Source organism: Kogia breviceps, chromosome 4 (assembly GCF_026419965.1).
Source record: "Kogia breviceps isolate mKogBre1 chromosome 4, mKogBre1 haplotype 1, whole genome shotgun sequence".
Lineage (NCBI taxonomy): Eukaryota > Metazoa > Chordata > Mammalia > Artiodactyla > Physeteridae > Kogia > Kogia breviceps.
The window spans coordinates 148,352,886-148,366,462 of NC_081313.1; the positions used below are offsets into that span (position 1 = coordinate 148,352,886).

Genomic DNA, 13,577 nt, shown 5'->3' on the forward strand with positions numbered 1-13,577 from the left:
CCACACGGAGCACTGCCGTGGGCTGTGCTGGGCCACCGCTCCCAGGCGTTATCACCAAATCCCAGAGCGGGGGCAGGGCCTGTGGCCTGAATGAGTTGGGGGCAGGGAGAAGGTGCCAGGCTGACAGAGCGCCAGCACGGGGCCGGGTGGGCGTGGAAGCAGCGGGTAATCCTGGGACTGTAAAGCTTCCAGTACAGAGTCTGAGCAGCGCTCCCCAGGGAGTCTATGATGGAAGCTGATGAGGATGGTTGTGACCGAAAAAGCAGTACCACAGTCAGTCATAGAAATTTAGGAAATCCTGAATTAACAGGGCTACAAGGGTTTCTTGACTCAACTTCCTAGAGCATCTCAAGTGCTCTGGTGAATCGTGAACTCCCAAGAGGATAATTCATATAGGAACACAGTTTTCCCGAAATGCATGTGGCTGAAAAACCCACTGCATCTCTGGGATGAGTATTCTAGAATGCCCACTGAGAAACCCCGGGACTTCCCAAGGTACCAGAGGGGTGTGTGTGAGGGGAAAGGCACCACCTCAGCAGGAAACAGCAGCTCACAAAGGTGGTGAGGGTTTAGAGGGCGCAAGAAAACCGCAGGCGGTTGGCAAGGGATGACAAGACGCTCCTTTCAGTGGTGTCTGCTGCAAAAGACAAACCAGAAACAAGAAAGGGCGCGAAGAGTGCATCCTGAGGTGAGAGAAGCCCACAAAAGAGTCACTAGGCCTCTCCTGACTGCCGAATTTTTTACATAAAAATTTAACTCTAAATTTGCCCACGATTAGGAAAACTAGACTAAAAATACAAAGATCTATTCCCTTCCATAGAGGTGGTTGCCATTAACAGTCTTTTGTGCACTTTCAGGTTCAGATACACAAATGTGTACACATGCATATATGTGTGTTTCAATATGTACACATATACATATATAGTATTTACAAATACAAACACTGTGGGTTTCTAAGTGGAATAATAGACATGTCCTTTTCTACACCTGCTCTTTTCTCTTTGGACCTGATGACGTATCAGGGCATCTTCCCAGTCTGCTCACAGGCCTTCCCCGAGCTCCACACACACGTTCCTCCCTACCACGGATGGATCCTCATTTCCTTCATCAGACCCCCCCCGAAGGACATCCAGGTTGTCGCTAGAGTTTCCCCATTACGTAAGTCTCCCTCATCGGACTTGCGGGTGCCTGTTTGATGCACGCTCTGTGCAAGGCAGAGTACTGGCAGAGGGCAGGTGCCTAGAAGTAAAAGTCTTTGGTCAAAGAGCAAGAGAGTTTTGAACTTTGATGGATGCTGCAAGCCTCACTCCAAATTTGAACACATTTGTTATACTTAACATATGCAACGTGTGTTTGGTCCCTCGTCTACACCAGATGTTATCAGTCTTTAGAATTTCTGCCCATCAGAGGGAAGAAAATCCCATGGTTTTAACCTGCATTTCCTAAAGAAGTTGGCCCCTCTTCATCTGTCTAGTAGCCAGCTGTGTTTCTTCTGAGTGGTTTGCTCATACAGTTAGAAACCACCCACTGCCTTTATAAAATTTGGTTATCCTTTTGCATTTATTGGTGGGTTCTTCTCTGTATCAACAGTCACCATTATATGTTAATACACTACCAAACTTTTGTGTCTGTCATTTTGTTTTGTTTATGTCTTGAACTGTAGAAAAGTTTTACATTTTCATGTAATTAAATACCTTTGAGTTTATGGCTTCCGAGTTTTATGGCTTACTTAGGAAGGCTTCTGTACTCCCTACACTTACACAGAAATTCTCACCTGTATTGTGTATTTGCTTCTTGCATTTAGCTGCATTTGCATCTTTTCGACTGACTAGAATTTGTGTATGCTGTGATGCCAATATCTAATTTCTGTTTAAATGAATTAGCAATGCTTCAATCAGTCAATTAAACAAAAAGTCAAGTTAGACTTTAAAATTGTCTAAGTTAAAATACAATTCTCAAGTAAACAGGGACCAGTTTCTGGACTTTTCCACCGATCTGTCTTTCCCTCTGCCAGTGCCAGTGGCTTTATATGTTGATGGATCATATGTTAACATTATATTTTATTAATGTTAACATGTATGTTTAAAATATTTCATCTACCCTTTTGCACTGACTTTTTCAGGTGAACACTGTACTGACTTCTAGATATTTACTAATTTTTGTGACTATTACGAATGGGATCTTTCCTTGTTTTCTATTGTTAGTTCTGGCTTACGGGATAGTAACTGACTTTTACATATTTAGACACAACTCATCACAATTCTGAACATGATCATTTCTAGTTTATCCACTGATTCCTGCATTTGGAAAAAAAACAATCATTATCATGTGTGATTTTTGTTGCTTCCTCTGGAACCAGCCCCCGCCAACTCTCCGCATGTTCTTATCCTGCCTGATCCACTTCCCCGCTGTACCTGACCCTAATCTGTCTGCGCTGCTGTAAAACACTGTCTGTTCACAGGACTCTGATGACAAGAAAAGCTATTCATATCTGTAAAGCGCCAAGGGCTCTGCCTGCTTTATTTTATTTTGGGGTTGTCACTAGACACATCACATGCTTCCCTCTCTTTCACAAGGCCTGCACCCCACGTGAAAGGGAGAAAAGGTGACCGCATATCTGGATATGGATTTTGTCACTTCAAGAGCTTTATCATAGTAAAATTAATATCTAATGCATATTAAACACTATGTGTCAGGAGCCTCCTAGGTGCGTTCCATACGAACCACAAATAATATTGACAGTTAACCGTTAAGGAATAACCATTAAGGCTGTTTTAATTTGAGCACAATGGAAAATATAAGGGGTATAAGTTCTAGTAGCATTAAGGAAAAGAAAGAGTTACCAATTCTAATAGTAGGTTTTCCTTTGCGACCACTTTCCAAAATTATGGTTCCTTTTGTGTCTAGCAGCTTTGGATGGTTCCTTCACCGATGGAGAAGTTATCCACTGGTACTGAGAGAGAAATGATAAATATCCCATTTTAGTTACAGGTAATTGAGAGGGTTTGATCTTCATTCAAAATAAGGATATTTTAAGTTAATAAAAGGTCTTCAATCTGCATTTCTGGGAAGCCTACATTAAAGCATCACACACCATTTTCAGAAACAGAAAAGCCATTTCATTTGAATAAAAACTTAGTTTTAAGATGGCAGAAAGTACCTTGATAATTTTCTTTTAAGAAGGAAAGAAAAACACAAGCCATTAAAGAGAAATTCTTCTGAGAGAATTAAAACATGTTATATACCTCTGACTTGGCACTCCTTCCAATTTGGAGACCATTTTTCATAACTGCTTTCATCACAGAATGATTTAAAGTCAAATAAATGGAAATTAGAGTAATTATTTCCCAATGAGTGGCTATTTCCATTTAAAACCCAAAGCCAAGTAATTATTGCTTTTCCCTTAAAATTAAATATGAAATCTACATTATGCAATTGTACACTTATTTCCCCCTTTGTGTATTCAAATTTCTTCCTCAGAAACCTAAGATGCCATCTTGCAGACTGCCCACAGTGGCTACGATTTGGGCAGCAGCAAAGGTCAACTTGAAACATTTTGCATCTAAAGTAGCTTTGGATACCTTTGGATAGAAAATACAGTCTGAGCCATTTGACCTAATGTGCGGCCATTTTACAAAACAGCTCGACAGTTCTTACAGGTGTTAAACATAGAGTTACCCTATGACCCAGCAGTTCCACTACTAAATATATACCTAAGAGAAATAAAAACTTATGTCTGCACAAAAGCTTGTACGTGAATGTTCGTAGAAGCATATTTCTAAAAAAAAAGGTGGAAAAAATTCAAATGTCAATCTGAAAAATGAATAAACAAAATGTGGAATATCCGTACAATGGAATAGCATTCAGCTATAAAAGGAATGAAATATTGATCCATGTTACAACATGGATGAACCATGAAAGCATTATGTAAAGAAAAGCAGCCATTCTCAAAAGATCACATATTGTATGGTCCCATTTATATGAAATGCCCATACAAGCAAATCTGTAGAGACAGAAAGGAGATTAGTGGTTGCCTAGAGCTGAGAGGGTTGAGAGAATGAAAACACATTGTTAATGTGTAATGGGTTTCTTTGTGGGGGGACAGAAATCTAAAGTTGGATTGTTGTGATGGTTACACACGTCTTTTAGTGCTTACACTAAGAACCACTGAATTGTATTCATTAAAGGGTTAAATTATGGTATGTAAATTACATCCCAATAAAGCTGTTAAAATTATACTTTTATATTTATAAATTTGAAAATTCATCCAAAATTACAAATTCTTAAAACAGGCAACCTAACAAGACTAAACCAAGAAAAGAAATATCTAAAAACTTCTATATCTACTCCAAAAGTTGTTTGTATAATTAAGTACCTTTACAGAAAATGATTTCCAGGGATAAATGGCTTTCCAAGTAAATTCTTCCAAATATTTAGGGAAGAAATATTAGTAATCTTAGGTAAAACCCTTCCAGGAAACAGAAAATAATATATTGCTCAAAATTTTTATAAGGCCAACATAAGCTTCAGATCAAAAGTAAAAATATTACAAGAAGAGAATCATAGGCCAGTTTCTCTTTTGAACATGCATGCAAAATTTGTAAACAAAAGCACAAACTGTATCCATGGTATGTAAAACAGTAATATATCACAATCAAAGTGGCTTTCTTCTAGTAATGCAAGGTTGGTTTAATGTTCCCACATGAAACTGATCCCAGGAATGAATTAGAGTGGGGAAAAAAGTCATTTAAAAAAGAAGTCTTGGGCTTCCCTGGTGGCGCAGTGGTTGAGAATCCGCCTGCCGATGCAGGGGACACGGGTTCGTGCCCCGGTCCGGGAATATCCCACATGCCATGGAGCAGCTGGGCCCATGAGCCATGGCCGCTGAGCCTGTGCATTCAGAGCCTGTGCTCCTCAACGGGAGAGGCCACAACAGTGAGAGGCCCGCGTACCACACACACACACAAAAAAAAGAAGTCTTGGGAATTCCATGGTGGTCCAGTGGTTAGGACTTGGCGCTTTCACTGCTGGGGGCCTGGGGTTCAATCCCCGGTCAGGGAACTAAGACCCTGCAAGACATGAGGCAGGGCCCCCCCAAAAAAAGAAGTTTTAACTAGGAGAAGCACAAGAGTGAATAAACATAACAGATAACGCCTTATGAAAAGTAGGTGAAGATTATGGAATATTTGAAACTTTTAAAACAAACAGAAATAGCTAAAGATTCAAGAGGATGTGACACACACACAAATCAATTTAAAAAAAGAGGATGTGACAAATGTTGTACATAGGCAAAAAATAAAATAAAATAAAATATACAAATGATGGGAGCCCCGAATTCCAGAAACCCAAGTCCCATCTCTGAAAATCCTCATTCAGTGGGATCTGGATTTCCTCTATGTTTAAAAACCTACAGGTGATTCTGATACGATTCATAGACACCGTGTAAAGCTTCTGCTTTACAGGGAATACTACCATATTATTTTGTTATTTTATAGTTCTATTAACAGGTTGTACTATTCACAGATAAGTCTGAGGTCAAAATGCACTCCCCACTAGGGTTAAAAAAGGAACTAGTACTCTCTACTGCTACTTGGTGGCAGCATGCATGTATTGCAAGGGCAATTATTCTAGGAATCCAAATTAAGGGAACATTTTAGAATTGGAAGACTACATAGAGGTCACCTAGTCACACTTCCAACTATTATAGTTGTGAAAACTAAGGCCCATATAAATGAAATGATTTATCTCCAAAGAGGGTTAGTGAAAGAGTGCGAAATTAAAAAATACCTCTGAACTTTTAATTTAGAGCTATTTTTATTAATGTCAATATTAGCTCAACCTTCAGTGTGACAGATTTGGGATTGAATTCTTGCTTGAATTTAGTCGTTGCGTGCCTTTTAGTAAGTTACTAAAACGCTTTTAACTTCGCTTTTCACATATGTAAAATGGTGAGCCTTCACTTTTATAGAGTATGAGATAGCCTAGCACTGTTTTTAACACAAACAAGTACTTAAAAGATTTTGCCACTCATCCCTCTTAAACAACCTCTATTCTGTTCACAATAAAAGTGTCTTTCAGCTAGCAAAGCACCCCAGAGCTGACCACATTCTGGCAAGAGATATAGGATTCTTTTCCTTACTGGGGGGTTCTTTATACCTGATATTTGAACTGCACTGAAAACATGAACATCTCTTGTTGATACTGTATTAATGGATTTCATAGATGAATTTTTAAAAGTAGTATGCAGGAATTCAGCTGCCTTACTCTCAAGAAATATAATTCGATAGTGGTGGCTAGAACGATAAACAGTGTTTGGACAGGGAGTCCATATTGGATATGAACTACCTGTACTCTCATTCGTCTATTAAGAATAAATAGAATCCTTTCAAAATCTGTTTTAAAGGGCAGTTATTTTCTTCTGCCTCATTTAAGTTACCTGCAAGAAAAAGACAATCTCCTGAATCCTTGTTTAAAAGGTTTTTAATATAAAGCAAATAATTTTGCAACATTTCCCAAATTTTCATTATCAAATTAGCTGAGGCTTCTCAACAATTATCATTTCACAACAATATCTCCATTTTCACCTTCTTTAAATGAATTGGCCTCATAGATGTGCCATTAAAACAGAGCTTCAGCCTCAACATATTTTCAAGTTTGTAATCAAACAGTATGAAGAAAACAGGATCAGGGAATTCAGCCATAAAAGTGAATGGATTACTGATACATGTTACATCATGGATGCAACTAAGTGAAAGAAATCAGACATGAAATGCCACACATTGTATGGTTCCATTTATACGAAATGTCCAGCAGTGGCAAATCCATACACAACGGAAAATATTATACATGAGTGGTTGCCAGGGGTTTGGAACAGAGGGAAATAGGGAATGACTGCTTAAAATGGGTGTAGGTTTCCTTTTGGGGTGATGAAAATGTGTTGCAACTAGGCAGTGGTGACAGTTTCACAGCATTGTGACAGTACTAAATTCCACTGAATTGTACAGTGAATTGTAAAATGATCAAAATGGTAAATTTTGTGTTATGTTCATTTTACTACAATAAAAAGGAGAAAGAATTAGGGAAAGACTTCGAGTTTGGGAAAGTAAGGTGAACTGGCCCAGAAAAAGACAGCTCTACTATTCAGTTTGCTCTCAGCTCTCCCAGTGCATTAATCCTCAGCAAAAAGTAGCCTGAACTTGTAGATGACAGTCATTCAACAGAGTCCAGGGAAAAGTAAATAAACTAAAACCCAGCTCTTCTTCTTTAGCACATCTATGACAGGTTACCTTCCTGTTCAGCCACATGGACATTCATGAGGCCGTTTCCATTTAGGTGTCCTCTACTCCAGTACTTTACTCACAGCACATTCACACATGTAGGCAACAGCATCCCTTAATTTGATGGAATCTGCTGTGCTGGTTATGATCAGTCTCATGAAAAGGGAAGGAGGAAAAAGCCTCCAAGTTGACTTGGTGGTCTTGGGATGAAATGGATGCAGAAGACAGCTTGATTGTTAAACTGGAAACTTTTATTTTCCTTTTCCTCTTCTTTTTATCTTTCCTCTCAGGTCTTCTGTCCACTTCCCACTGCCTTCTTTCAAACAGGAAAGACACTTATTAGCTGCTGGATTTTGTTGTTGTTGTTGTTAAAACAACTATTATTTTAGATTTCTTGTTGTTCGCTGAATGTTATTGTTTTTACTGCCAAATGAGCTTCGGTGCTTGATGTAGGGGGTCTCTTGGGAACTTAACTTTTTCAAGTTTAAGTGGAAAAGCCTTTGTGTTTGAATTGGCTTTTACTGGGTGCTTCAAGATTTGCTCTTAGCTCTTTGATGGGGGACTGAATAGCACTGTGTTTCCTTTAAGGTCCCAGTAAATAAAGGATCCCGTGTCCTCCTGGGTACTTTATCATGATTTTGCTGTGTGTGCTCTCTAATAGCCAGATGCAAGTTCCAGGAAAATGACATATAAATGAATATAAATAATCTAATATTTTTAGAATCTGCTTTGGCCATACTCCTGGTCCCATTCTACTTCTTGTTGCATATGGCTTTAAAGAACATTAGCTATGTATATATTAACTATAATATATATACCAATATTAAATATTATGTTGCTGTATACATGTAATATATTACTGTTTAAATTAATGTATAACTATTATGTATTATATTAACATGTATTTTGCATAGCATATATTGTACACAAAATATATGACTAATGCAATGTATTTATATGTTTAATATGTTCACAATATTAATATGGTATATCATGTAATAGATGATAAAACAATTCTATCATAACATATAAGTATATAATTATCTGATATAATGTGTTATATTTAATGTATTCTATATAACACAATATATAATGTATTATTATAAGACAAGTATATTAATAATATAAATATAATACTTACATAAAAGTATATATTTTTAATTATACATTACACATACAAGGATGTATAACTATTTATAATTTTATTTATATAGGAATCTGTTCATAACAGTTGATGTAAAAATATGCAATGTTTTAAATCAAATGGGCCATAATCTCACTACCTACACATAACGACTTTTAAAATCTTGAACCCTGTCTAAATCATGCTTACATATCTCTCAACCTGTTTTTCTACACATGCACATATACACACATTTATACACAATATATATGTATACTACCAGTTTTCAGTTCAATGTATATAAATATATGATATAGATAATTATATTCCTGTGTATGTATACAAGTATAAATAAAAAGTATGTGTATAGGTATGTATTTCACATATTTATATAAATATATCATATAAATAATGTATGTGTCTATAAATACATGATTATATACATACACACACAGAAATATTCTTATTTAAACAAAAGAGACCTAAATAAACATAATTCTCGAGGAATAAAACTAGTTATGTCTCTAAACTGTTTCAATAACAGTTTATAGTTTTATACTGTATGTGCTTCTATAATTGTTATGAACAATTCCCATTTGTTGAATGTTAAGTTGTTTTATTTTTTTGCCATCATTAATGAAGCTCTGAAGAATACGCTGGTCAAGATTACTTGAAAAACTCTCCTAAAAGAAAAGGGTTAGGTATGCTAGGTTAAATGTACACAACTTATTTTTAAGTGCATATGTGATTTCTGAAGTGTGCAGTAGAAATTTCCAGGACCCCTGGAAGAAGGGGAGTACATGTGTGAGAGTTCTAGCTATATTAAGAGTGGATTGTAGATCTTGGTAGCTTACAACAGAAGCTGCAAATCCTGTTTTTATAGAGCGAAATAGCAAATATTTTAGGCTTTGTGGACCAAAGAGTCAAAATTGAGGATATTATTTAGGTACTTAAGTAACCATTTAAAATGTTACCAGTTAAAATGTGAACATTATTCATAGCTCATAGGCCATAAAAAATAGGCGGCTGTGTGGATTTGGAATACAGGCCATAGTTTAATGACACCCCTGCCCTGACATAGAGACTTCTTGATTAAAGTGTCCATGACCACATGGGAGGCAGGAGATAAGACTCCATCCCTACTAGATGGGAAGTTAGAACTAAGCCTATCTATCCCTAGCTTCACCTTTAATGAAAGGGAGTGCCAGTAAAAAAAAAAAAAAAAATCTGCTGGCAAAGGGAGACTAAGACCAAATTCTCTTGGCCTCCGCTCTGGGTAGGAAACAGGTAGGAAATCTTGAGAATTGTGAACCCCAGATCTGTGTTCACAGTGTTTGGGATGCAAAGTTATCTGTGGTCTTGCGAACAGAAGGTAAGAAATTACCGTAAAATGCTCCCAGATCGGTGGTATCCCAAACACAGAACTAAACACTCTCTGCAGAGGGAGACCTTCAACCCGGGCCTATAGCTTCCCACAGATAAAGTTTAGCTCAAGCTGAGCTTATGATCTAAATTTACACAATAATGAAGAAATCAGCTACAATGGGAGAGAATCAGCAAAAACAATCAATACCAGAATTAGATTCCCAAGGCCATCCATCAGATGTTGGAATTATCAGGTGCAAGGCAGAAAATAGACATAATAATAGAACTGAAACAAGGAACAGGATGTTTTAAAAGAGTGGGTAGGCTCTTTAAAACATTTGTAAAGTACATGTCATTGATAAAGCTAAAAACTCAAAGGTTGTGTAAAACAGCAGATTAATCATGGAGAAGAGTGAAATTATGCTGTTTTTAAAAATATGGCAAATCAGATTTTCTGCCTAATTATATAAGTCGATTTATCTTTAAAAAATACACATATTTTAAACACTTATTGGCTGTAAAATAACTAAAGGCTATTTCACAGGGCTTCTCTCCAAAGAAAAGTGACAAGTAGCAAAACACAGAAAGTCGAGGGGGAAAAATGTCAATATATACATTGCTATAGGGTGCACTAAGGCTTAGGCCAGCAACAATGTGGAGGTGCTGACCCTTAGATACTTACAACTAAGCTGGAGTCTTCAAAAAGTTCAACTATTTATAACTAAAATGATTTCTTAAAATTAGTAACCAAGTGTTTTAATTGACATCAGAAGAGCCAAACAATAAACCCTGAGAACATAGATAATAAAGATATGAGCAGAAATTAATAAAACAGAAAAAAGTATAAAATTGAGGTGATTTAGTAAGTCAAAAGAATATTCTTTGAAAAGATTTTCAAAACACACTTTGATTAAGCAAAACAAAAACAAAAGTAAATAATACACAGAAAGAATCAGGACGATGTTCTAGCAGAGAATACAAACAGAGAAGATATGAAATGCCAGTAAATTTGAACATTTCTGTAAAGTGGACAATTTCCTAGCTCCTAAAGTTTACCAAAACTGCCACAAGAGGAAATACATAGCTGGAGTTCTTTCACCAGTAAAGAAATAAAGTCAGTAGTTGACAATTTTTCACGAAGAAAATACCAGACCCACCCAGATCGTTTGGGTGGGGAGTTCTATCAAACTACTATTAAACAGATAACATCAGTATTAAAAAAGAAAAACTTCTAGAGAGTAGCAAAGGAAGAATGCTCCTTTATTCATCTTATGAAGTCTATATAATCCTAATACTGAAAATAGATTAGGACTGTAAGGAAAAAGAAATTTACAGGTCAACGTTACTTGTAAATATAAAAGCAAAAATTTTAAACTATGACTTTAGCTACCTAAGTTCACTAGAGTAAGAAAAAGCATGAGCAAGTTAGGTCATCCAAAGAATGAAAACACAGTTTAATGTCAAGAATATATATCAGGGTTTCCCTGGTGGCACAGTGGTTGCGAGTCCGCCTGCCGATGCAGGGGACGCGGGTTCATGCCCTGGTCCAGGAAGATCCCACATGCTGCGGAGCGGCTACGCCTGTGAGCCATGGCCGCTGAGCCTGCGTGTCCGGAGCCTGTGCTCCGCAACGGGAGAGGCCACGACAGTGAGAGGCCCGCGTAACGCAAAAAAAAAAAAAAAAAAAAAAAAGAATATATATCAATAGATTGAAATGACCACATTTTATTTCTTTCATCTGTCTCTTTAAAAAATTGATAAGTACTTACATTGATCTCTCTTGTACTAGGCACTGTGCTAAGTCTCTTACATATTTACTCCTTTAAACCTTCTATCATCCCTGGGGGAAAGTTCTATTTTGCTTCCATTTCTTAGCTAAGACTCTAACCCCCAGGAAAGTAAAGCAACATTTGTAAGTTTTTGTGGATGGTCAGTGATGGGACCAGTACAGGAACATCCAAAGTCTGTGCTTGGAAACAGTGCCTCACGTTGACACTCACATTACAGATGAAAGGAAAGGAACCATGCGCTTACCATACAGATTAAATCTCACATGACAGGTTAAAGGAAAGGAACCATGCACTTACGTTATACATTAATACCCACATAACAGGTTAAAGGACAAAGAAACATGTGCTTCTCCCAAAAGTTGTCAAGAAAGCATATCCATTTCTAAATATATTTCCCAATTTCTGTTGCTTGTTTTCTGACCTTTGTAGTGCATTGTGCCATGAGGAAAATTTTAATTCTTATATAATTAAATGTGTCCTTTTCTCTTGGTATCTTAGAAAGGTGTTCGTCATGAATAATTCATGTCAAGTCTCCCAGGTTTCTGATACTTTTAGTTCCATTATGTTTTTTACTTTCAACTAGTTGCTATATCTAGAATTTGTTAATGATAGCCATATTTTCCCACTTTTGTTGAATAAGTTTTGCTACTGATCCAAAATGTCAATTTTACTTTCATCTCAAATCCCTTACGCTCTTGCATCTAATTTTAAGATGCTTCCTATTCCACTGGTTGTTTTGTCTATCTGAGGGAAAATGCTACCTTAATTATAATGGAATTATAATATAATAAATGTAATTAGTAAACATAATACCATATATAATAAATAGCATAATATAAAATAACAAATTATAATTTACCATATAACAAGGTCAAAAGAGAACAAAACTGTACAATCACTTGAAATATCCATCCCCCAAAGATATTTTATAAAATTCAATATTCATTTCTAATTTAAAAGAAATAGTAAAATAGGGATTGACGAATGCTTCCACAGTAAGAAGAAATTATATATCTAAAAGAGAAAGAGGTAAATGATAAACTTTAGTAACACTGGCAATAAATGCAGGACAAGATGAAGATGCCTGATATAATGTTAAAGAAAAACTATGATGTAACATCGTTTTTGCGGCACTGATGAGTTCAGTGAAAAGAGAATCTCATAGGAAAGAGTATCTCGTTCTTCTTAATGTCTGTACACTTGTCCATTGCATGAACATAACAGCTTATTTAACCAATATATTACTGATCTGCATCTGGATTTCTAGGTTTTCATGGAATTGTATTTTGCACAGTTGTTACAAACTCTAGGACTTCCTCTTATGTTTATATCTTTTGAAAGAAACAGTACCTCCACAGATGACTTATCTGGGCTGGCTGCTAGCAGACTAAGGCTACTTCTCAGTTCTTCCCTTTACATTCCTAGTCAATATGAAAACGGAAGGCAAGAAGGTCTTCTGTTTAGAGACTGTAAAGATAGGTCTTGGTGATAAAGTCTTGGTGGTAAAGGCTAAAAATATCAACCCAGAACAAGTGTTTTTCCAGCTGTAACTATGTGTGACTCCCTTGGCTTGATTCTGTAGAGGATGTAGGACAGGACTGTAGGATCTGCCCTCAAAGTGCTTCCGGTAAGATGAGCTAAGTCAAGTATGGTGGCATATCTAATTCAAGACAAAATATAATGGCTCCTTTTCTCTCCTAGCAAAACTTGGTGGAGTGAATGTAGAAGTCACTGTAGGCTCTTAATTAAAGGAACAGAATAAATCTTGTATTGGAAGGTGATTATTCTGGTCTCTTTGTGGAGATGAATTGGAAATTGTCTAGAGGAAGGAAAATTAACTTAACCAAAGTTAAACTCATACATAATTGAGCATTAATTAAATATCTGTGGCCTATGTTTCTCTTTGATTCATAATTTCTCCCAATTTATACACCTCTTTGATACCCGACTGATCATTGTCAAAGATGCAATTAACAATGATTATTACTGTGTATTAGGTTTTGCCTGGGCCCTGAAGAAACC

At 36.6% G+C, this 13,577-nt stretch overlaps 1 pseudogene; it reads right to left on the reverse strand.

Moving 5' to 3' along the window:
- The window catches only part of LOC136794138 (centrosomal protein of 78 kDa-like), a 113,133-nt pseudogene that overhangs the window by 3,573 nt on the left and 95,983 nt on the right, over positions 1–13,577 (reverse strand).